Consider the following 27,858-nt stretch of genomic DNA (forward strand, 5'->3'; position numbering starts at 1 on the left):
TGGTGGGTATCTTGATATATGCCATGATCGCAACTAGATTCTGACATAGCATTTGCACTGGGAGTTTTGGCTTGTTACATGGTGCCACTTGTCAAACAACAATGGGATACCATGAAGCATATCATGAGATACCTTAAGTGCATTGCAAATATGTGCATTTGTTATGGTGGCTAGGATACTAGAGTTGTGGGGTACATAAACTTTGATTATGCAGGACATGCAAATAGTAGGAAGTCCACCTCTAACTATGTCTTCAGTTTTGTTGGAGGTGTTTTTTCTTGGATATCCTGGTTATAGAAATGCATGGCCTTGTCTACTATTGAGGTTGAGTACATTGTAGCCATTGAGGCTTGTAAGTTGGCCCTATGGTCAGGCCATTTGGTTATAGACCTTGGTATGACTATGACCCTTGCATTGCATTCAAACTCTATGAGTACCATTTAGTTAGCACATAATTTGTCTTTCATGCAAATACCAAGCACATTGAGGTCCATTATTACTTCATCACAGAGAGATGATTGAGGACAAGTAGATAGATCTTTTCAAGATCTCGACTAACAAGAATCTTATAGATCTGCTCACTAAAGCTCTCCTAGCGGAACATTATGCCTTCCTTAGGAAGATTATGGGTGTTGGATAAGATGATGCCTATTCCTCATTCAATTATACTTCTATGTACACATTCTACTTTGTCACGTTTTTCATGTTTCCTCCATACTCAAGCACATTTTCCTTTAAGTGGGAGGCTATTGAGGGTTTGTAAGGTGCCCGCCCTATCGGCTATCCAGGCATGCTTTTAGCGGTCTATCAAGAAACGAATCTAAGTGTCGTTGCCTAGCATTCCCATGGAATGTTCTGAGTTTTGTCACCTAGGGTTTCCCGAATCCCCCTCACAACAGAACGTTCACGGCCGAACCCACTAGGATCGACCTGAAATTTGGGCTCCAAGTGGCTAAGGTCTCTTAACAGCATTCTAGGGTTAGATCTTGGACATCCTACTTTACATAGAGATACCCAAGCCAAAGCAGACTCATGCCGCACTTGATTCAAAGAGAATGGGAAACGAGAGGGATGCACCGCTCAACCTCTCTGCCCGTAGGGCATAGTCTCATTCCCGTCCCCTAAAACAGCATGAGTCAGGTTGTAACCTAACAATACCTAAAGGTCGAATGATGGTAAAATCTTGTGAGAAGCCTCTTAGTTCTTTGGGACCACCCTGCCGTAGGACAAACTGCGATCGCAGCGCGTGTGATTTTGCAAATCCCTCTCTTTATTTTTTTCTTTTTATAAAATCTCCAAAACTAACTAAAACATCACTTGTCTTTTCTTTTAAATGACATCCAGTTCTAGAAATCTCCACATCTTTTTAGGATAATATCTAAAATATTTAAAATATACTAGTTTTGCCCAAAATCTAATATTTTTGGACCATCCAAACTATACACATTAATACTAGTGATTAACATAGCTCATAAGTCTCGTTCACATTGTAACTTACGTAAAGGCTGGCTATGGTCCTTGTCAATTCGAGAAAAATATCAAATTTACGACTCTCGATTTTTTAAATAAAATATTTTTAATTAAATAAAAATCCTTAATTATTAATATTAGTTGGTTTTTTACTTTAGTTAGTCTTTAGTTAGTAATCTTACTAACTTATTAATTTACTAACTAACTTTTGAACTAACCAACTAACTTATATTGTGTGGAAATATTACAAGGTTAAAGGCTATATGTGCCTAGCCACTACATCACTTGTACTTACTACCTACACACCTGTATACTGTAGGTGGTAGTGGCTGCCCATAAGGGAAGGTAAGTCACACATTATGACTGATGGAGTTTGCACACACCATCTTTCTCTCTCTTATTTGAACCTCCATAGCACTTTCTTCCACTCTTGCTCCACCTTTCAAATAGAAGGGACATGGTTTGCATAGTCAACAAGAATATCATCATCATTTCAAGTAGGGTGATCATCATCCATGACAACATCTTGTAAAGAGTCTTTGAATTATTTCTATTATAACATTAAAGTTCTTGAAAATGTCTAGAAGTCCCAAAGCTCACTTTAACTCATTTTATGTATTCATAATGTTTCTCATGCTTTATATATTAATGAGTTCTTGTACATATAGCGATAGCGTACCAGTCCCAATCCTCCACAATATTGTGAAAAGACTAGATAGCACCTTCTAATATTTCAAATCAAAGGTTTGGTAAGACCCTCATTATCCCAAAATGATAAAGATTCTCTTGGATAATATAGATATGTTTAATGGAGATAAATTTCCTACATGGAAGATGAAGACTACATAGCATATGGTGAGAAAGGATGAAGACATTACCAATCATATAGATCAAAGGAAGAGAAATAAAAAGACACTTTGATTAATTCTATGGTTTCCATAAGATGACATATTACATCATAAATCTAACATTAAAGAAGCTAAACCTACATAGAAAGAGTTTGATTAGAACTGTCAACCTTAAGACTTCAGAGATTAATCCTTTAATTAAATTTTTTTATATTTGATCTTAACAAGTTTGAAACTTAAACTTCTCTTATCAATAGGCTTAAAATCTAGAGAGTTTAGTTGGGTAGCATTGGGAAAGGCATAGAAGAAGATGAAGTAGCAGTTATCGTCTTAAATAGTGTGGATAAAGAATACAAAGGCTATGAAGAATTGCTAACATTTAAAAATGAAATGATCATGATTATCAAACTTGTTGGAAGAAGGAACATTGTTGGCTAGAGGCCAAGCAATCATTTACGGGACAAACTATATCCTTAAGTGATATAACATCATTTGTAGGAAAAGCTAGCACCAAAGGGGGTGCTAGAAATTATGGTGTTAGAGTGAACAAATTTCATATGATGACATATAGCACTTGGATGCATTTAAGTTTGAAATTTCAAAAAGGCAATAAAAATGGGTACTTTGAGGACAAGAGGATACACTTGAATGCATCGAATTCTTGCTTCATGTCTTGATGGGGCCCAAAGGTATCTTTTTAATGATAATATGAGAGAGAGAGAGAGAGAGAGAGAGAGAGAGAGAGAGAGAGAGAGAGAGAGAGAGAGAGAGAGTGTGTGTGTGTGTGTGTGTGTGTGTAAGGGAGGGAGGGGAAAAGGAGAGCTAGAGATCAAGAGAGGAAGAGGGAGATAGGATATATATACATTTTTGCGTGCGTGCGTGCGTGCGTGCGTGCGTGCGTGTGTGTGTGTGTGTGTGTGTGTGTGGACAAATACATGCTATTGTATTATTGACAATAGTTTGATTTCTCAATAGAGTTAGCCATGGTTAAAGGTTGGAAGACATGCCTCTTGACATTCATCAAGAGGATGCCACATCAATTAGGTGAGCAACTAGATTAGGTTAAGAAGGATCTAGTGGAGTACGCCGCACTTTCAATTGACAAGGTGGAGATGATGATACCAAGACTCCACTCATTCTTATGGCTTGTAGACACTAGAGAGGGATTTTCCAAGATCTAGTTCTAGGCCAAGGTCATGTCGCAACCCCCTAGAGACAACTCACAAGACCCTAATCATGGGGGCTAGCAAGGGGGGCCGACAAACGCCATTATGCAGTAGGAGCTAGGCACATGTCGATAGTGAGTGGTTCGTAGTGTGACTTCAAAGGATACAACCATGTCATGGTCAAGAGAACATCCTTGATCTAGGTATGTCAATGTCTATAAATTCATGTATGGATGTTATATAATCCATATTTTATGCACATGTGCTATTTTGATTTTCCAAGACAGAGTGAAACATAAAAAGAGAGTTGATTTACTATATGATGGATCTCCTCATCAATTCATAGCTTTAAAGAATCTCTAGATTTAGAGATATCTAATTTTTAAGATTAAAAATATAATTTTTAGGTGTTTTTAGTAAGTAATTAGTGAATATTAAGAATGAATGAGGTAAGTCATTGATGCCAAAATGAGGTATGGACTTCATTAATTATGGAGAATATTTGGTTAAGAGGGTTTAAGATCTTGAGTTCACAAATACCTATTATAAAGATTTTTATTTTTTGAGAAGTAATTAAAAAATTGATAAGTTTTGATCATGAATGAGTTAGTGAACCAAATAAAAATAGACTATATTTTATTTTATGTTTAGAATTTGTTGTTTAAATTTCAAGGCTAATGGAATCCATTTGCAAGTACTTCCTTTGTAAAATGCTATTTAGGGCTAAAGTAATCAGTGTATATTAGTAGTTTTACTAAAGTATTAGGAGATGTTAATGTGAGTGAAGAGTTTTTCGATAAGCTCTTTCTTTGACTGCAATGGGTTTGATAGGTTAGAAGTTGTAGTTTCAAAATAAGGGTTTAGAAGGAGTATTTGAAAGATCACAAGTAACTTAATTTAGGGGATTGTTGGGTGAGTTGATAGTTGGACTACATAAGGGAAAGATATGATGTCTTTCATGCTAATAATTTGGGGATAAAGAGAGTGTATAACTCTAGTTCCAATCCTTAGAAAACACAATGACTTCACATACAATCATCTTGCTTGTTTATTTGGGGGCTTCTTAGGGAAAATCCTCATCACAATTGTTGCCAACAATACCACTACCACATGCTCATTTGGCTCCCTCCCATAAGTCTCACATCCTCCATCTATCCCATTACACCATATTCATACTTGAAACCCTTAGCTACCAATTTGGCCCTTATAAGTGGGCTTGGGGTATCTAGGGATACTTTTCAACTCGTATACCCACTTGTATGGCGATGCCTTCTTGCCACAAGGCAAAGGAATCAAATCCCACGTATGGTTAGTCCGTATGACTCCGACTACATAGCCTTGTCCCATGAGTGACTATTATCTTTGTGTATGGCCTCATCATAACAGAGAGGCTCGCCTGCATCTGTCACTATAACATAATCCATGGAGGCCATAAAGTGCTCAAAGGTTTATGTCTAGCTCTAGTAGAGCATCTCAAAACAAGCAGATCCTGTTGCACAACAGGCGGAGGTTAAGCCATTGGAGCATCAGTTGCTCTATTGCATGCTATCTAGCTAGCTATATGGGAGTAGGAGAATCCTCTTGAAAGATCAACTTGTGTACCTCAACCACCTACTCAAGTTGCTTATGCATCTTTTCCTCATGGAAAACTACATCATGGCTGCGGATAAGCTTTCAAGCCTACAAATCCCATAGGCGATGGCCCATCTCACTTGCATCCTTGGAGCCCCGAGAGAAACATCAAGAAAACAGGGAATCTACTGTAAGAAAATCTATCTTGTATTATCAACAAGTATTTTCTTCATATTTTAATCAACCACAAGGAGAAAAACAACACCAATCTTCTCAAATCTTCACGCAGCATCATATAGCAATTCTCCCATGGATTTATCACAACAACACTTCAGCAAATTCTTCATCAAAAGAACAAGAGAACACAAAGAAATGCTCTACTTTGAATAAAAATCATCACATAGTATTCATCTTCAATAGTTTCATACTCTTCATAGTCTCTCTCATGATCTTCCACTCATAGATACATTGTTTTGTATCAAATTTGACTATCACACACACACACACACACACACACACACACGCACGCACACATTCTCTCTCTCAATAGTACATTGTAATAATGAAGAATAATCATCCATAATCCCTCTTTGGTCATGGATACCCCTCTCAAGGTATGTCTGATATGAAAGGTCACCAAAGCCACTATAGTGTCCTTTCATAGCTCAACAATGTCACTGTCACTTCAGTCTTCACTTAATTCTTCAGTAGCTACTTCTTCCACTTCTTTGAGCTATTTTGAACTTATGTTCATCTTTTTCAAAGATTAGAAAACTTCCCCAAGCTACATATTTATCCCACAGAACATCTACAGAGGCATATAGAACAAAAATAGAACATAGACAGAGGCTCTATAGAAGCTCAACAAAGGGTTACAAAAAGTCATTAGAAAGCATTTAGCTCAAATACATAGAAATAAAATAGAACAAAACAAAAGCTCAACAGAACCAATCAAACACCTCTCAGTATATCATGTCTCCACGAAAAAACATCATGAGCTTCTCAAATCTATCCAACCTTATCCAAAACTCTCCCAAACACTTCCAAAAAAATCAATCATCATTCAAATCATACAAAAATCAACCATTCAGTCCCCAAAAACAACAAAAATTAACCAAAAAATCAAGTTATTTAAAGAGTCAATATATCCCTACACTTAAACAGGGAGTGTCCTCGCGACCTTAGAAAAAGAGAATAAAAGTTCAAAATATAGCTCAGCTTGATCTTCCATAGCAACTTCAAGAAATACCATCCAAGCATGACCCCAACTTATAACCTGTATCTGATAAAAAATTATGATGAAAGGAAATTATTGTTATCCATTAACACTACTTAGAAATAGAAAAGCATGATCAACTTTTAAGGATATAAGAGGTTGTTGCATCTTAAGCTATCCATCCAACATCATCACCATAAATCTCCAAAAAGATAGCTTCTTGAACAAGTTGAATATCCAACCACCACGACCCCATCACAAAGCAAAATAACCATCACACACACACACACGCAACACAAAACACAAAACACAAAATAACTATCTAAATGGCACCTCCAAAAGAGAGGTATCATTATGAATCATAAAAAATGCATCCATGTGTATTAATGAAGATGATCCCACTTAAAAGCTTGGTGATTATAGAAACGATCCCTGGATAGAGATTCCTCTACAAAAGTCTCGGGAGAATTTTGGAAAAACTGCAGGCAACACATCCTCTCCACCAATACAAGATATTGGCTAGGTAAGCAAAGGGCATGAAAATACAATATATCTAGTTGTTAGGGATTAATATTCACATTCACATTCATACACAACTTTGATATTGACTTCTGATCATTATGTGAATGCCTGTGCATGTACACAAGATACCAAGCAAAGTGAATAGTCGGTCTCACTGAAGGATATAAAGAGTGAGAATACTATTGAACAAAATATAGATAATTCTGAAAAGCTTGGCTAGTAATCGTCCATTTCCTTGGATTAAACTACCAATTTATTTGAGGTCCTGCAACAGAATATGTTAAACTCCATCCCCATCATCTAGAAATCTTCTTATCAAAGCTTGTATAACCACTAACCAATTGAGAGGGGTGAGAAATAAAAGTAGTAGGAGAGGGAAGAGGAACAAGTAAGAGAGGATGAAGGGATGGGTAAGCAAAATCATAAAATGAAGAATGAACTAAAGAGGGATTAGCTGAGAATTTAAGGGAATTAGTTAAAAAGGGTGTTAACAAGTATGGAAAGACTAGATGTGGATAGGGAAGGACAAGAAGGAGGAGTGAAAAAAAAACATGGTCCTCAATAAAAGAACAATGAGTGAAAATAGGGATCTAAGGAGCACCTTGGGGTTAAAATAGAAGGGGTAAAATAACCTATGGATTAGATTGATAAAGTGAAAGATAGGCTTCATATCTATAGGCCATCTACTAATAATAAGATAAACAAGGCACTAATGGACCTAAGACAGACAGATCTGCGATGATAGGCATCAAAGAAGGAGGAATCAAAAGGAGGTTGTTTGGAAAGGTGGGCTAAGAGGTCCACCCTCAGTTGGCACCCTCAATTGGTTAGTATTTTGTACATGAGCAAAGGCTTTGTTTTGATATTGATTCAAAATCATGGAATCAATCATTCTATGCCAATAAGTTTCAGGACAATCAACCACTTTGGAGGAATATGTCTGGAATATCTGATCTATCTGCAACTCCAAATGTCTAACATACAAAACAGCTTGTAATACTACATCCCCCATATACCAAGCCAAGTCTTCATCATCTGGGATCAACAAGTTACCTCACAAGTACATGTAAGACATAAGCATGGTATCTATAGTCACAAAATCCTCAAAAACCATTATGACCACTTCAATCAACAAATCAAAAGCAAGCTCCACTCCAATCATCCTCTGGAAGAGGCAAATCCATCATGAAAAGCTTAATATAAAATGCCAACTTAGGTTGCTGATAATGCATAAAGAAGGAATGATCTGGAGGAACAAACTCTTAGAACTGCTCAAATGAAGACCACAACAAGTCCATTCTTGACTTAAGACTTTCTACCTTGGATTAGAATAAAGGGCATAATATGGCATTTCTTTGAAGAACAACTAAACCTGCAAGGGTGGCTACACAGAAGGACTCTGTGTGAAGCAAAACGGGACTGAGCCAATTGTTCCTTGAGTTGTTGAATCTGAGTATTGCTCTGGTCTAGTATAGTTGTAGTTGATTTGAGCTTTTCTATCTAGGTAGCTATCAAATATTTTAGTTTGTGAGCCTCCTTCAACAACCTATCCCTCTCCTGCCACTTGTCTCAAATAATTCTGAGATGTGTAATTAGTTCTTAACCTCTTACAACAAGAGGTTTGACCTTATCTTGTTCATGGTACAGTTATCCTCATGATGTCTAAGAGCATGGGCAAAGCTATTTTTTTACCATATCGTGGAGAACCTTTTCCTACTTCCTGTTAATTGTTCTCCAATGAGGATATTCTGAAGCTGTTACAGAAGCAGACCCAGGATGTCCTGGATCCTAAGCAAGTTATCATTACTTCAGGAGTTAGTGTATCCATGATTTCCAATCCTTTTTAGAAGCAATTGTGCCAGTTCCTTCAAGATAGGTTTATGCCTGCCAAAACCCTTTCTAATTATCTTTTGAAAGAGTTATTTACAGCTTCCCGCATTGTGCTAAAAGTTATCACCATTGATATCTCTTGGATAAAATAAATAAGCATTTTCTCTTGTAACTAATGTCACATTTGGTTCTTACCTTTATGTTTTCTTGACACATGTTGCCCCTACAAAGGAAATTTCCATACTACCAGTTGATCCTCCGGAGGTTTCTTCTACTCCTACTAAAAATGATGATGTTATCATTGAGGATGCTAATCCTCCCTCTCCTGTGGTCATTCGGAGAAAGCGTCTTAAGTGAGTGGCTGAATCAGTACCAATCCCCTCTCATCTAGTTCCCCAATTCTTGTTCAATCTTGCAGTCAGCTATCTCCTGCTTTCCTTACAATGCCAAATCTTTTTAGAGCACATAGAGATGGTACTTTGGATATTTCCATTCCCTCTATGCAACGTCTAGTGACATGAGATGCAATTTTCTTTTCGTGCAAAGACATTGTGTGATATCTCAACTTTGATTTAAAATCTTATCAACTTCTCACAAAATGGACTTGAAGAATTGTAAAATCATTAAATAGAGAATATCTTGAGCAAAAAAAAAAACTAGAGGATCATAACCCAATATTTTTTTCGGATTGATAAGGACTGTAGCCACCTGTCACGAAAGTTACCACATAAACAATAGTTATGAGCCATATTAGTCATTAATGTCAGTGACTATAGTATCGATGGTCTAGAAATACTAGATTTTTGGACAAAACTAGCATATTTTTTATATTTTGGATATTATTTATTGTAAATATGCTAAAAATCTATGGAAACTTCTAGAATAGGGTGTCATGTAAAAAAGCAAGTGGCTTTTTATTCAGTTTTGGAGATTTAATGCAAAAAGAAGGATTGGTGAAATCGTGCCCATCACGATCGCAGTTTACAGGTAGCAAACAACACTCCAAATGGGGAGAAGAAGAAGGAGTGATATGGAAGATTTCTGAGTAGGTTTCTTGGAGTTTTACCCCCCTTTTAGAGCCAATGGAACTATCAGATTTGTGATTTGAGCATCAGATTACATCTTGGAAGCTTTAGATTTGCTAATTTTGCCAAGATCCCCTCCATAAAGAGCTCTTCTTCTTAGCCACAACCCTTCTTCTCTAATTTAGCTATAAATAAGAGACATGGGGAGCAATTGAAAGAGGTGAGCAAGAGAGGAGATGCCCTTCTCAAGAGTATAGAGCAAGAGGAAGGAAAAAAGAGGGAGGAAAAGAGAGAGAGGGGAGAGGCCACTACCAAAAGAAACATCGGGTGTGGTGAATGCAAGTGCAAGCAAAGATGAAATTCCCAATGACGTCGTGCCAAACCAGGTTGTTCACAACTCAAAAATAGGCTATTATTTTCATATCGCCACATGAAATAATAAGGTTATTTTTCAAAATTAAGTATATAAAAGGTTAACTTTTACATTTACACTTACATGAGATGTCAGTTTCATCTGGAGAGTATGTTAATACATGCACAAATGGTTAATGCTACCTATGATTTGTAGATAGATTAATCAAGATTATAATTCATATAATCATGATGGAAATAGTTGCAATAGATTATTACACAAAATGAGTAAAGGACGTTATATGCACTCGAGATTAGTAAAATAACTCGATATATTTATTGCCAAATGCGACAATGGTTAGGAGTTGATTAACGCTTAAAAAGTGAAAGTCTATTTTAAGAATCTTGCAAATCATCTCATTAAATTATTATCGTAATAATTTTTCTAAGTATCAACTAAAGGAAATTCACTTATGTTGGGTAAATTAGCCCTAAACAAGGAATTTGTGCCGCTTAACAACATTGAAAGATTTGTACTCAACACTTATTTATGGGAAGAAGAATCCTTGTTAGAATGTAAGGTTACCTTGGGTTAAGGATCTATCTTGGTTATGTGAAGCTGTGAACTGCACGATGGTGTGATTGTCATTGTTTGAAAGGATTGTTTGTGTTTGCTAGAATCTAGATCTCTAGTTAAAAACATTGACAAATAGGATAAAATAAAAGATCACGCTAGGCTATCCCCAAGCTAGCTTTGAGACCCTACTCCAAGGGGGTCATGATTATTGCTTTGAGAGACTTAGATATGCTCCATAGCAGAAAGATCTGTCTGTAGGGATAGTCTCGAGCAATAGGAAACGTGGATGTTAGGGGGAGCTCTGGCTGTAAATTCGGCATTACTCTTAGAATCTGACGAGCCCCTTCATGACCCAAGATGGGATCCTGGAATCATAATACTAGTTACAAGGGAGAAATCTTGGTGGATAGAATACCCTCGTGGAATTCTGTATATTTTTTATAGGATCGAAAAATAATTAAAAAATATTTTTTAATTCAAGGGTTGTTTGAATTGTATGCATGTTCGTGAAATAAATTACATGAAGGAACTTGTGATTTAACAGACTAATTAAGAAAGCTAGTTGTATATGTTTCAATAAATGTGATGTAGGTAATTATAAAACCCCAGATGATACCGTCATCAAAGGAAAGCGGGTGGGTGTGACCCCAATGGGTCCGTCCAATGGTAGGATGGTCCCGGTTAGCTGTGTCACAAATTTGGATAACCAGCCTCGGCAATAGGTTTTGAATCTAGCAATAGTGAATAATCATGCAACATCAAGGGAACATACTAGACTGGGGGAGGAGTACGAGGTGCCATTCAGATGGTTCACACACACACCACACTCACACACAGATAATCACAAGAAATGCCTACAAAACAGCAAAATAACAGCATATAAGATATCGACAACAAAAAACTCGCATGGACGTGACTGACTAACTAACCATCCCAAGCAATCCACATCCTAAAAAATTTTAGTATGACCTCTCCACTTATGCGATCGAAAGCTTTGTGACATGCACACAAACAGGCACCCAATATCCCCGTATCAGGCAATCCAAATAAAATATTATCAAATCACATTGTCTCCTTGACTCTAATCAAATGACCAATAAAAAACTAGACTAAACCAAACCACAACTGACTGATAACTAAGACTCAACTGACTAAGATGGTCAATAGAGACTAAGACTAACAACCACATTACCCACCCCACAGAGTGCTTCATTGAAAAAGGGAATGGTGCAATGGAGGGAAAAGGAAAAAGCTAATTGAACGTTCATTTTACAAGTTAATTAACAAGGATTGAACTTTTGTTACGTGATAAGCCTTAATAAGAAAACGACGGTTCATTTTATCCATTAAAAAACTTATTAAGTTTTACGATGCTTATTAACATCCACGACTCGACTCAAAGTCTCTATATGCAAGTTTATTTTTTAAAAATTTTAGTGTATATAGCATTTTTTTGTTAATACGTACACTTGTGATGCCGAGTTTATATTATTATAAATTAAAATGTACGTGCATGTTATATGAACAAATTGTTTATTTTAATTAATTAAAATGTATGTTCAATGCGAATGTGCGTGAAAAATGTAGTCAACTGATTTCTTTTAATAATTAATTATAATGGTTGGTACAAAAAAGAAAATAAGGAGAGAAATGGGATACTTGGAGAGGGTGTGAATGCAAATATATTTGAAAGCCCACTCAACAACTGACATGATGGAAAAATCTGCAACCACAACACAATCCAAAAAGGAATCTAGCTAGCTACAAAATGGATATCACAAGAAAAAATTTACAAAAACATCATGTTTAAAATTTTTCAATATATTTGGGTGTTTTCTTTTAGGTTTTTTCTAAAATTAAAAAGTTAGATCAATGTGATGTGTATTAGTGGATTGTAATAATTGGAACCACATTGTGTTGGGTTGTGTTTGGGTTTTTTTCACTTGGAGATTTGTATTTATTTTTGTTTTCCTTTTTATGTTGTTTTGGCATAATTGTGTTGGATTTTTATTTTTCATTCATTCAATCCATAAAATATTGATAAAAATTTGAACATGGAAATCCACTTTATTTTTAAATAATTTTTAGTAATTTTCTCACTATTTTCTAATTTTGAAAAGAAATTTTCAAGAATTTGCTCATTTAAGGAGTTAGTTTCTATTCAAATAAATAGTTTTCAATTTGTTTTGAAAGGTTTCAACTCATGTGAACATGTCATAATAATGGAAGGAATTTATTGACATTTTGTTTTTTTTTAATAATTCTAATTTGTAGGGATTTTATAGAGTTTCAATGAAATTTTGAAGTTTTTTAAAGTTGTCTTATGTTTTTTTAATTATTGATTGGCAATTCCTCAGTTGATGAAAAAGTATCGAATTTTTTAGAAACATTTCAAATTTTATCTACTATTTTTCTCATTTCTTTTTATTTTTTAATTATTTTGAAAACTTTTTGAATGTTTTTAGGGTTTTTTCAAAATTTAAATTTTGAAAATAAGGTACCCAGGTACTGGCTATTTTTTATTGTGTGTGAACAACTACGAACTCACCATTGCACTGAGAAGATGGCATGCATATCCTTGCAATTGTTCACATAATTTGCATCAACATATCCTATTCTTTATATTTTTAAATTTCACAAAAACCTTGAAAATATTAAAAATTTTCTAAAAACCATTAAAATTAAATAAAGTTAGAAAAATTATAGAAAAAATAGGGAAATTTTTCTTAAAATTTTTATACTTTTTTTATCAAAACTAATGTTTACCAATTAAAAGCGAAAAACATAAACCAACTTCATGAAACTTCAAAATGTCATAAAAACTCAATAAAATCCTTACAAAATCATTAAAACTTAAAAAAAATAAAAAATTACAAAAAAACTAGTAAATTTCTTCCATAATTATGGCACGATGACATGAGCTGAAACCTTTCAAAATAAATGGAATATATATATATATATAAAGAAACTAACTGCTCAAATGAGTAAATTCTTCTCAACATTAGCAAAATAGTGGAAAAAATACTAAAATTGTCAAAAAATAAAGTGGATTTCCATGTTTAATTTTTAACCAACATTTCGATGATTGAAATGAAAGGAAAATAAAAATCAAACATAACTATGCTGAAACAACATAAAAAGATAAGTAAAAATAAATACAAACCTCCACAAGAAGAAAACCCAAACACAACCTAACACAATGCGGTTTCAATTGTTACAATCCACTAATATACATCCCATTGATTTATTTTTTTATTTTAAGAAAATATAAAAACAAAACACCTAAATACAATGAAAGTTTTTAGGCATGGTGTTTTGGTAATATTTTTCTTATGATATCCATTTTCCAACTAGTTGGATTGGTTTCTGGATTGTGTTGTGGTTGTGGCTTTTCTCGTCATGTCAATTGTTGAGTGCGCATTCAGATTCATTTGCATTCACACCCTCCTCTAGGTACCATGTTCCTCTCTTTATTTTCTTTTTTGCACCAAACATTATAATTAATTATTAAAAGGAACCAGTTGACCACATTTTGCACACACATTCATGTTGAACACATATTTTAATGAATTAAAGTAAACCAACCCCATTCACGTAGCACACACTTCTTGCACCAAACACACCTTTTTAATTTATAATAAAATGAACCCGCTGTCACAAGTGCAGGCACTAACAAAAAAGTGCTATACACACATTAATTTTTAACAAATGAACTTACATTTAGAGACCTTGAGCCCGGACGTAGTCCCCAAGGACATTAACAAGCACAGTAAAACTTAACAAGTTTTTCTAATGGATAAAATGAACTATCGTTTTCTTATTAAGATTTATCACCTAATAAAATTTCACACCTTGTTAATTAATTTGTAAAATAAACATTCACTTAAATTTTCCTTTCACCTCACATTGCACCGTTCCCTTTTTCAATGAAGTACTCCATGGGGTGGGTGACCTGGTTATCAATCTTAGTCCCTATTGGTTGTCTTAGTCAGTTGAGGTTTGGTTATCAGTTGATTGTGATTTGGTTTAGTCCAGTTTTTCCTTGGTCATTTAATTAGAGTCAGGGAGACTGTGTGATTTGATTATATTTTATTTGGATTGCCTGATGATACGAGGATATTGGGTGCCCATTTGTATGCATTTCACGAAGCTTTCGATCGCATAAGTGGAGACGTCATGCCAAAATTTTTCAGGATGTGGATTGCTTAGGGTGGTCAGTCTGTCGGTCAAGTCCATGTGAGTTTTTTGTTGTCAATATATTATCTGCTATTATTTTGTTGTTTTGTAGGCATTCCTTATGATTTTCTTTGTGTGAGTGTGGTGTATATGTGAACCATCTGAATGGCATCTCATACTTCTCCCCTAGTCCAATATGTTTCCTTGGTGTCGCATGATTATTCATTGTTGCTGGATTCGAACCTCATTGCTAAGGAGGCTAGGTTATCCAAATTTGTGACACTTCCACTGCTAATTTTCCCAAATAATTCTAACATGCGTGATCAGTTCTTAACCTCTTACAACAAGAGGTCTAGCCTTGTTCATGGTGGTACAGTTATCTGCATGGCACCTAAGATCTTGGGCAAAGCGATTTCTTTACCATACCATGGGGAACCTTTTCCTACTACCCATCAATTGTACTCTAATAAGGATATTCTGAAGCTACTACAGAAGAAGACCTAGGATGTCATGGATCCTAACAAGTTCTCACTACTTCAGGAGTTAGTGTGTCCATGATTTCCAATCCTTTCTGGAAGCAATTGTGCCAGTTCCTTCACAACACTGCCAAAACCTCTTCTAATTATCTTTCAAAGGAGTTATTTACAACTTCCTGCATGGTGCTGAAAGGTATCACCATTGATTGAAGTTCATATCTCCTGGCTAAAATGGATCAACATTTTATCAGGGCCAGGAGGGGTAATGTGACTAATGTCACATTTGGTTCTTACATTTATGTTTTCTTGACATATGCTACCCCTACAAAGGAAATTCCCATACTACTAGTTGATCCTCCAGAGGTTCCTCCTCCTACTAAAAATCATGATGTTATCATTGAGGATGCTGGTTCTCCCCCTCTTATGATCATTCAAAGGAAGTGTCTTAAGCGAGTGGCTGAACCAGTACTAGTTTTCACTCCACCAATTCCAATTCCTATTCAATCTTGTAGTTAGCTACCTACTTTTCTTACAATGCCAAATCTTTTCAGACTACATAGAGATGGTACTCTGGATATTTTCATTCCCTCTATGCAACGTTTGGTGATAGGAGATGCAATTCCCTTTTTGTGCAAAGACATCCTGAGCTCTATTAAACTCACTGCTTGTATCTAGCAACTTTATTCTTCTTTTTATGAAGAGGTTTAGCAATCCAAGGAGAAGTTGAATAAAGAAAATATTGAGTTAGCCATTGCCAAAGAAAAAATTTCTGACCTCTGTACATAGATGGAGCAATAGACTAAGGTCATTGATATCCAAAAAGAGGAGATCTCTACTTTGCAAGCTCATTTGGCAGAGACTAAATTCCAAGTTGTTATTGTGACTGAGGAGAGGGATAGATTGTTGAAGGAGGCTCAAAAACTAAAAGCTTTGATAACTGCTCAGATAGAAAAGCTCAAATCAACTACAACTATCCTAGAACAGAGCAATACTCAGATTTAACAGCTCAAGGAACAATTGGCTCAGTCCCATTCTGCTTCACATAGTCCTTTTGTGCAGCCAGTTCCTTCCTTATCTCCTACATATTTAGTTGTTCACCTTTTCCACAACCAACTTCCCATCCAAGGGTGTGTGCCATCGTTTCATGGAATAAGGCCTATTATGACATGGAATTTCTTCCTTTTCTCCCATAACAGTTTTGATTTTTTTCTCTTTTTTTTCTTTTTTCCTACTTCTGAGGGGTGTTTCCACCTTTTCGCAAAGAATAGTTTGGCATGACAGGGACAAAAGTCATTTTCTCTCATTATCAATATATATTTCTCTTTTTTTCTTTTTTTTTCTTTTTCAAAAAGAAAAATTGCAGGAGTACCATGTATTAAAACCATCCTCGCCACCTCTACTAGATCATGTAGAAAGGGAGTAAAGAAGGGGTGGGAGATGGCTATGAGGGGCAAGAAGAACTATTCAAGATTCAGAGGGAGAGAGAGAGACAAAGACATGGAGCTGTAACAGAGAGTAGTGAACTCTCATTATTCTCTTCCTCTCATTATTCCATAATGCTTACTGAAGTCTAATCACACATAACTGATAAACACACTTGTTCACTAAAACTGACCATACCACTAACTGTGGTTGAGCCTGACCAACTCAATTATTACAACACACATGTAGAGTGATAGCTAAGATGATAGCTGTCTAGATAAGGCCAGTCATGTCAGTGATACTGATCACGAGCTTGATTCTCAACACTCCCCCTCAAGCTCAAGCTAACTATTGCACTCCAAGTAGCTCCCTAAAATACACAAACTTCTCTTTACCAAGTGATTTGGTAAAGATATCTGTTACCTAGTCTTCTGTCTTCACATAGAGTAGATTAATCTTTCCAGCAAGTACCATCTCCCTGATAAAATGTTAATGAACTTCTATGTGTTTGGATCTAGCATGATAGACAGGGTTGCTAGCTAGCATCACACTACTTAGATTGTCACAATGCAAGGTGACCTTTTTGTCTAACTGTATACCCAAGTCATGTAGCAATTTCATAAGCCAAACTACTTTGCATGCCGCTAAGGCTGCACCCCTATATTCTATCTCTGTACTAGATAAAGCAATAGTCAATTGCTTCTTACTACTCCAACTAATCATACTATTGCCCAAACTGAAAGCATAACCACTGGTTGATCTCCTGTCATAGAGACAACCAACCCAATCAACATCCGTAGTATAGCCTGTCAAGTGGAATGATTTTCCATGCTCATAAAACAACCCATAATCAACAGTACCCTTCATATATTGCATAATCCTCCTGATTGCATCTAAGTGTGGCTTACGAGGTTTCTGCATAAATTGGCTAATCAACCCCACTGCATAACTCAAGTCAAGACGAGTATTAATAAGTAAATCAAGCTACCCACCATATGTCTGTACATAGTGACATTTTTTATCTCAATCCCAACACAACTGCAAGTTTGACATTTTGGTCCAATGGTGTTTCCATGGTTTTACACTCCATAATGCCATATTTGAGAAACATATCATGAGCATACTGTTTTTGTAATAGCCATATGTCTTGAGGTGTAGAGACAACCTCAATCCCAAGAAAGTCCTTTAGCTCACCAAGATCCTTGACTTTGAATTTAGCATGTAACATTGCTTTAATTTAAGCAATCCCATGATCGTCATCTCCGGTGATGATCAAATCATTGACATAAACCACTAGAAAAACATAACCATGCTCTTCTCTTCTTTGTAAATAGGTTGTGATTTGCATGACTTGTCTGAAAACCAAGCTACTGCAAATAAGTGCTTATGCAAGCATTCCATGCTCTCGGTGCTTGTTTCAACCCATGTAAGGCCTTTTTCAGCTTACACACATATGTCGGATAATCAGGGTGTACATAACCTTCAGGCTACACCTCTTCAAGCAAGTCACCATTCAAGAATGTATTTTTGACATCCATCTACCATAATTTTCAGCCATTAAAAGCCACTAATGCAATGATTGTTCTCACCATTGCCATCTTGGCAATCAGACTGAAAGTCTCCTCATAATCTAGGTCGTACTGTTGTGTACATATCCCTTTGCAACCAGCTGGGATTTATACCTTTCCAACAAACCATCTGACTTGCATTTCACTTTATAAACCCATTTGCAGCCAATGGGTACTTTTCCTTCATGCCAATGGACCAATTCCCATATCTCAGTTTAAGTCAATGTTGCGTATTCCTCATCCATGGCAGCACACCAATTCTCATCTGTAACTGCCTCACTGAACTTCATAGGTTCTCTGTAGCCTAACACTTTAGTCATATATGCATAATGTATGGCTGAATACCCACGGTATGTTAGCTTATCAATTGGTTTTCTGACCCTTTCAGACCTCCTCAACTATGGTGCACTCTCTGGGCTTGCCTCTCATGAGGCAGCACATACTTGCTTTGCCTTGTACCAAGCATCATAACTGATGGTATGCCCAATTCATTGTCAAGACTATCACTGCCAAGTGACCCATATCCAGATGTAAGTGGACCAGTCACATCATCAAATATCCTTTCTTTACCTTTATCCAATCTCCCCCTCATATCTATGTCAGTGGATATAGTAGTACGACTGCGGAGTCGTCCTATCCAAGGACTAAAAGTAGATGATTGTAGATGAACCATCACCTGTTGGGCCACTCATAGACGTACTAGCTGAAGGGATCAAGGTTTCTCGAATGGACGGATCATAGTATTTGTAATCCTTTCTCTCTTATGCATAGCCAAGAAAAACACTTTTGACAGCCTTCAGGTCTAACTTCTTCCTCTTTTCATCAGGCACATGTACATAGGCAATGCAACCAAATACTTTTAGGTGACTAATGCTGGACTTGTGCCCATATAGTTTCTTATACGGAGTCAAATCATGAACCCTAGTCGTAGGTGTTCGGTTTAGCACATAAACTGTAGTAGCCACTACTTCTGCCCAATAAGCATTTGGCAAATTCTTTTCATTAAGCATTGCCCTAGCAGCTTCCATAAGCACCCGATTTTTTCTCTCTGCCACACTGTTCTGCTGAGGTGTGTAACTACATGTGAGCTGCCTTTTTATACCATATTCAGCAAGGTACCCATCAAACTCTCTGGATACATATTCTCCACCTCCATCAGATCTCAAACATGAGATATAACAATCAAGTTCATTTTCAACATGCTTCTTAAAGTCCTTAAAGACATTGAGCACCTCATCCTTGTGCTTCAGAATGTATAGCCATGTGTATCGAGGCTGAAATTATCAATGAAGGATACATAATATCTCACACCACCAAAAGACACATTATGGGCAGGACCCCATACATCCGAATGTATCGACTATAAAGGCCGAGGACTGTTTCTGAAATGTCTCATGAACAGGAATCTCACTTGTTTCCCAAACTGACAATGAAAGCATACATGTCCAAGATTATTGTACTTGAACTTCGGCAAGCCAAGTACAGCCTCTTTCTGCTACATATTTTTCAGTTTTTGTACATTAACATGATTGATGTGTTTGTGCTAGATTTCTACATCTCAAACTACTCCATTATCATGGGTAAACATGGTTGCCTTCAATTTCGGGATAGATGCATCCAAAGTAAACATTCTGCTATCTCTCTTACCTTTGGCAATCAACTTACAGGCATTGCCATATTCTTCAATAAAATAATCATCCTTGTTGAATCTGACTTGCAGATTCTATTCTACCATTTGTCCAACTGACAGTAAATTCTTGGTAATAGAAGGTACATGTAGTACATCATGTAGGCTCTTCTTTTTGCCATCAGGCAATGAGCAGCAAAACCACACCTATATGTTGAATATCATGATGTGTATCATCACTAGTACATACAAATCCATGAGACCCTGCTACTAACTCATCAAACCATTTTCCATGAGGAGTCATATGATTGGATGCTCCTGAGTCTATGTACCATTTCTCATCTTTGCCTTGCTTAGGCGTATTCTTCGATACATGCTGCATAGAAAATAGTCTATCTCCCTGGTCATCCTGAGTACCACTGGCAGATGCATAATGTCCATGTTGCATGCCTTTTGCCTTTATATCAGCTTGCTCTTTATGACAATCCTTCGCAATATGCCCATATCTTCTCCAATAATGACAATTTTTATCCCTCTAAGACTACTCATATGACTGTCAAGAGCCACCTCTGCCTCTAGCTGATCTCCCCCTGCCTCTAAAGGCTCTAGATCCTCACTATCCTTGCATATTTGAGCTATGCCAAGCATTTTGCTACTGCCGTACATGTGTGTTTCGAGTGTCTCCTCGACCTTGCAAAGCTCCACAAGCTCTAATACCTCTAGCTCGTTGACTAGAGTAAATAGAGTTTCTCTACCCTGAGATGTGCTTGAACCTATATTTAGCCCAAGCTTTATTTCTTCATGTAGCAGTAGTGCAAGTAACCCATCCCAATAAGGGTTTTTTGTTCTCACAAAAATGGACATATCAAATGCCTTATACTCCTTGCCTAACCCATCAAATGTCATTGCAATCATATCAGCCTCTGAAACATGAGATCCAATAGTAGCTAGATGGCCAGCTATGGTCTTTATTTTCATCGTGTATGCTTGAATGCTCATGCCATTCCTAGACATGTTGTTGAACTACTACTTCAGTTGTATCTTCCTTACATGCATGACATTACCATCATTCTTCGTGAGTACATCCCAAGCATCCTTCAGGGAATAAAAATTGGTAATCTACATAGCCATCGCATCATAAATGCATAAAGAAAACCAATTTCGTACTTTACTAGCTCTTTCTGACCATTGTCGGGTGGTGAACTCTTCATTGCTCTTGTGTAGGATTCCATTCAGGCAATTCGGGTTCATCAACTTTAGTCCCCCGTACATAAATCCCAATAACCTTTGCAACAAACAAAAAGTTTTGCATCCTGAACTTCCATAAAGCAAAGTTTTTGTTATCAATCTTCTCTCCCACAATTTGAGTGATATTGTCAGTGCCTTGAGCATTTGCCATATTTGCAACTAAGGTATTCAATGCTATATGCAATCTGTAAGTGCTTGACTCCATGCAGTTTAAGAAAAAACTTTCTACAGTTCAGAAACAATCTTCCTACAGTTCAGGAACAGACTTCTTGGCTATAGTTGCAAACTAGGAACAGTTTCCTACAGTTCAGGACCAGTTTCTTGCAATTCTTCAAGTAGAGTTTCTTGACAAACTACTTGCTGTAAACTGTACTCCAATGAAAAAACACAGTCAAGTGGAGCATAAACCAAGCTTAAATCAATTCAAACCATTTTATAGTAGTGGCAAAACATCCCAACAACAAACTATGTCCATACAAGCATCAATAGATGCATAGAACTGATGTTGACATTCACTAGACTTTCCCATAGTCTATGATAGGCAGCAACCTGTTATGACTAGTAGCATAAACTCTGTAGTAATCAGGGTATTCTCAGCTCAAAAATATCCTTAAACCACCATAGACATATTCCAATACATTGGGGATTCAGTATGTGACCAAATAAGCATCAATGTTTGTATTGTATGCAAGTAGTAGTGCCAAACACTCTTCCCACAAGTTGTTTATAGCCATTCCGCTACTACAACTAGTAGTATTTTCTCTATTAAAACAAGAGTATTCATACCTCAAAACAGCCCCAAAACATCTCATTCAGTCACCACTCTATGTAAGAGTTTATACATGTCCAACCAATCAGAATATATTGCATGTATGTCAAGTGAAGATGATAGGCATCCTTCCTGCAGACAATAACTAGTCAATACCCTAGCATAACCAGCAACAAATCAATCCAAAATTTTGGCTTTCAATACTCACAATATCCCAAAAAGCATCTACCACTCAAGCGGTTCGATCCAAGCATTTGTCAGTAGCAAATAAGTGTCACAGATACTTCAATCCTGTATGTATATTGTTTCCAAATTCAAGGCAGCAACCACATCCAGGACATGGGAGCGATCAAGTTTGGTAACCATTTCAAAGTTGAACTCTTGGTCTTTCACATCTGCCTTGTTTATCAGGAAGGACAGGGCCTCATGATCCAAATAGAATTTGAAGTGCATCGACAGTAGGTAGTGTTCCAAGGGGCAAACACCATTGCCAAGCACTCAGGCACCTTCACTATGTACTTTATTTCGTGATCAGTTACTTTTTGGCTTGCATAATAGATAGGTTGTTCTAACTTCGAGGAGCCCTTTTGGCATGAGACTGCGCCTAAGCCTTTGATTGATGCATCAGTGTGTACATGGAACTCGTTCATCCAATCAGGAGGTTGCAAGATGGGTGCTTCAATCAAGGTGTTGAACACTTCATCACAATTAGTGATCCACATAAACTCTGCATCTTTCCTCAAGAGCTTATGTAAGGGGGCTACCTTTGTTGCAAAATGTGCAATGAACCATCTGTAATAACCCACATGGCTGAGAAATCCCCTCAAAATTGTTTGAGTTTGGTTGGTGTTGTCAGGACTGCAATCTTCTCAATCTTTACAGGGTCTGTTGTTGCTATCCCTTATGTAGAGATAATGTGTCCCAAAAGAACTCCTGAGACTTCGAAGACGCATTTGTCAGGGTTGAGAGAGATCTCATACTCTCAACATCTGTTAAAACTACTATTCCGGGTGTCCCTAATGCTCACAGATTAAGCTATAGACACAAAAGTCATCTAGCTATACCTGAATGAAATCATGTAGATGATTTTGGAATGCAGTCATCATCATAGTTCCTATTGTGTGACGTTCCTCTCTTGAGAAGGTAGATTCAAGTGATAAGAGCCACTACTAAAGGAAGGTTTATTTTGCTTAATCCATTTCTTATGGATATTTTGCATATAATGCAATTCATTTACTAATCCAAAGGATACCAGAGTCATTTTTTCTAACAGCATGGGATCTTCAACTTCTATAACCTTTGGGACTTCACACTCATTTGTATCCTCTTCAAGCTGGGTGGATCCTTCGAATGCGCTTTTATAATCTTCTCCTACACTATCATCATCCTTTTCGGACTCTATTTTTGCCGCTATAAGGGCTCTCTAAGAGAAGAATAGATTTGATGTTGTATCATCTACCTTTGCTTCTATCTTTGTCTCTACTCTTGTATCTATCTCTATCTCTACTTTTGTGTCTACCTCTACTACTTCCATCTCCGGCTCTACTACAGCAATGTAACAGGGAGAACAATACATCCATGCCTTGATCTCACTGTCAGAGGTGATTTTTGAAGTCATTCATGGTTCAAGCAAAAGGTATTTACCCATTGACAAATACTTTGCTTCTTTTGAGAGTTGGCTTACAGTGCCCATTGTCAGGGACTGTGGCTCTCTTTTCTTGGGAAAGATCTATTTGACAACCTCTTTGTCTCCTAATGTACCATTTGTTACTTCGTTAGAGGCATCTATTAAGACTTCAATAAAAGTGGACCCATTACTTTTTTGTGAGCCTTACAACTTCAACACCACTTTGTTGGGTCCTCTGCCTAGGGTTAGGGTTCCTTTGAACCAATCCATCTGTGCACTTGTTTCAAAAAGCCATGGTCTTCCCAATAATAGAGGATATGAGGTCTCGTAGGATTTTGGTTTTACCACCAGATAGGTTAGCCAATAGTCTCTTCTGACGAGGGTTGCCATCACATATGGGAGCATGCCCAAAGGCTTAATTCTCCTTTGGTGTGCTAGTCTGATAAGCCACTATGTAGACTGCATACCTTGCAAGCCTAGATCATTCATTGTCACATCCATCATTATGTTCACTAAAGAACCTCCATCAACCAATGCATTTTCTATAAAGCATCCTTCAATTTGCATGCTAATCTCTGGGATACCGGGATCCAAGAAGGCGTTAGCCATATCCACTTCTTTCACAAGCTCTAGGGCTTTGTTGGAGTTAGGGATTATGGTAAGAGCAATCTTTAGGCCTCTTCTTCTTGTTAGTATACTTTTTAATTTCTTTTGATAGTTAGGAGACAACATCAATTGTCATAATGTTAGGTTTGGTTTGAAGGTGTCTAGGTCTTTGACCAAGTCATACTCTTTAATAGGATCTATGGGCTTCTCCAATCGCAGCTAGGGAATGGGGCAACCCCCACTTTTATCTTTCCTATGTCCTCTAAGAGTGGCAACATCTGCACTTCTTCTATCACTGGGGATACTTCTACATCCTCTATCTCTTGGACCTCTGGTCCTGTCTTTGTAACTATCTTTGTATCCTTCTATACTGTTGGACAGCTCTGTATTGTACCATTCTATTTTGTATTATTTAGTTTCTCCTTGGAAAGATTAAACTTCATTGTTTTGGCAAAGGGTACATTCTCTTTTGGAACTATGGGTTCTCTTTTCCTGGCATGCATTATTGCCACAACTTCCAATTCCACCAACTTGGAGGCAGGTTCTTGGGTCTTCTTTTGGGTATCTATGGTAGCTTTCACAGGGGCTAGACTAGGACAATCTTTTGCAATGTGGCCTTATCCTTTGCATTGAGATTGCATAAGGGTTTGTAGTCCATGGACCTTCTAGGGTTTGGACAGTTTGGTGAGATATACCCATTTTCTCCACATCTATAACACTCCACTTCTGATCTTTGGCCACTGCTAGACTAATGTCCTCTATAACTCTAAGAGGGAAATCTCCTTGGTCCAAAATTAGGACCTAACTCTGTAGGCTTTTGTCTATATCCTAGGTGGTCAACTTGGATTCTGACAAGTTGAATCGTACTTCTTTATCTTTCTTCCTTCTTTCATGCATCTCCTTCAAAGAGAAAATATCCTCTATATGGTTCTTCCTTAAACAGTACTACAAATAGAAGGCTCCAGAGATGGTTGGTTTCCAGGTACATTCAGTGGCTAGATGTCCCGCTTGATGGCACTTTTTGCACCATGTATTAGATCGCATCACATCTCTTCCACCTCTTACAGGACTGGGTATGTTGGGGGTATGGGGACTTTTGTAAAGAGTGCCACATGGGCGTGAAATGAGGATTCTACTAGCTAGCTTGTTCTCAGCTTTGATTCTTGTCTTCTCTCTTCTCACGTACCTCTCGACTTGTTCTAGTGCTTGCCTCTGGATTGTGTCATTCTCATTAGGGAGAGTTACCTCCACCCAATTTTTATGTACTCAATAGAATAGAATTAGAAGGGTTTCAGTCTTGGGAGGAGTCTCTAGCCAACATTTCTTCTGCTTCCTTCTTTTCAACACCTTTGCATCAAGAAACATTCGATCAGCTTTGAAACACTCTTAAAATCCATCAATCATCATTCCAACCTCTCATATTGAAAGAAAACGGAACAAAATAGAAGCTCAACAAAACCAATTGGAACTAATCAAACACTCAACAGAACCTCTCAGCACATCATATCTCCATTAAAAAGCATAATGAGCTTCTCAAACCTATCCAAGCTAATCCAAAACCCTCCCAAACATTCCAAAACAATCAATTGTCATTCAAATCATATAAAAACCAACCATTCAATCCTCAAAAACAATAAAAATCAGCCAAAAAATCAAATCATTTTAGCAACAATCAACAATCCCTGTAACCAAGAAAGAAGCATTTCACTGTAACATTCCACTCTTCCCTTCCCCCCTTTTTGTTAAAGAAAATTTGAAATTTTTTTAATATAACCCTCCCTCCCCTGTCATCGTCGACGAGAAGAGGGATATGACATGAAGGATGATGATGGCAAGCTATAGATGACGTTAGGAGATGATGGCGTTAATGGATGGGAAGAGGCCACGGGCCTTCCATCCCTCCTTAACCTCCTCAACAAGTCCATTAAGCGAGCCGCCATGCAGAAAACTGTAGCTCCACCCTGGCCGCCCATGTGAAGGGGAGGGCCTCCATCACGTCCCCCCCCCCCCCCCCCCATCACAAAAGGGGGGATAGGAAGCCTTGAAGGCCGCAACAACCTGCTGTTGTACCATAGGTAGTGACAAAGGGTGATAGGGAGGAAGAGAGAGGGAGAGGGAGAGGGAGAGGAAGAAAAAGTGTGAGAGAGAGAGAGAGAGAGAGAGAGAGAGAGAGAGAGAGAGAGAGGAGAAGAAGAAGTGATAGAACTGAGAAGAAGAAGCACTTGAGAGATGTAAGCATCGTCGTAGACTACATTGTGCAAGTATGAATCAAAATGGGGAGTTCTGCTATGTCCACAGAGATCTAGGCCGTGGAAGCCATGGCAGCAATGTCGCCTGCCTCCAGCACAGTACTTTAAAGTCAAGGGCTTCTCCTCAGATGAACCTTCCAGATACTTCAGCCCCGCCATAGGAATGACGCTCACTAAATGGCAGCTTGCAAACAATCTCTCACCAGACTGGGGCTTGTGAGTACAAGTCAAGGGCTCTCTGTGCAAAGAGGAAGAAAACTCCCACAGTAGAAGAATTGCTATCACCTGATGCATGCTATGATACCATGAGAGAGAGAGAGAGAGAGAGAGAGAGAGAGAGAGAGAGAGAGATCAGGCAAGAAGGAGAGCAGCCATACCCTCTATTCATCTTCCATTATCTTCCCACAAACTAACTCTCTACTAACACACCAAACATACAACATGGAAGGTAACCTAGACGTAACCATGGTTGAGTCAATGTGACCCAAACCTTATTCTACTAAGGTAGCCACACCAAAACCAAAGGTTCATGAGCTTGACTCTCAACAACATCTCCATGCAAGCAAGAGGATAGCAAGAAACAAGGGTGGCTCTCTCAAAGTTGCACATACAACAATGAGCTCCTCAATTCACTCTTTTTAGCTTTTATATATAAGGTTTTGAAATTTAGGGTTCTCTCCAAAAGTTAGGCATCCCGCCCTTCCTTTTGGCCTTTCACCAATCCTTATTATTTTTTGCAAGCTAGTATAATTAATTGGACCATCCTCTTCCAATAATGAATAGAGATACTGTATCCTTGACCTCATAGTTATTGTGGGTTACCATCCTTTCTCAAAAAACAGTGTATGGTTTGCATACAACTGAGCCCAACTCTCCTCAAAACATATTTACATCATAATATTCTTGAAATTTTTACAACTGTTCAAAAATTAATCCCTATCAAATTCCTAAAAATTTGTTATCATCCTTTGACTACAGCACTAGTGCCTTTGCTCTGAGGTTGTGAGAACTGTGAACATAGCATGTGCCTTTGTTCTAATGTCAATGTTCTTAGACTTTAAAATGCATGAGGATCCTAAATTTAGAAGGCTACTCCCCATGCGAATAGTGTAGCTACTCATCAACAAGGGGAAGAACATAGCGTAGAGGTAGCTTGGTCAACAAGATGTGGAGGGAGGCCTTCTATAAGAGTTGTCACCTTCAGGATTCTAGGAGCAATTGGCCTAAAAAAGAATCCCATGGATGCATGGACAGAGTAGCCAAAGTGGCACTATTTCATCCTTCAAACAAATAAGCTCGCCTAGCCTTCCTATTGCTACTCCCATCTAGATAAGCAGGTTGATTTAGCATGTTATCCCTACCCCTAAAGGCACAACACCTATCATGAAGGTGAGAAAAAAATGTATAACTTCTCGAATCTTCCAAACATTTGAGTGCTTGATGATGAAAAAATGCATTTTTTCCAATCTAAGGACATTATACCTTCCTTCAGTGATTTCGTGAGGAGATTCAA

This window comes from Lygodium microphyllum, chromosome 27 (genome assembly GCF_053477565.2).
Source record: "Lygodium microphyllum isolate KBCC chromosome 27, Lygodium_microphyllum_v1.1.10, whole genome shotgun sequence".
NCBI lineage: Eukaryota > Viridiplantae > Streptophyta > Polypodiopsida > Schizaeales > Lygodiaceae > Lygodium > Lygodium microphyllum.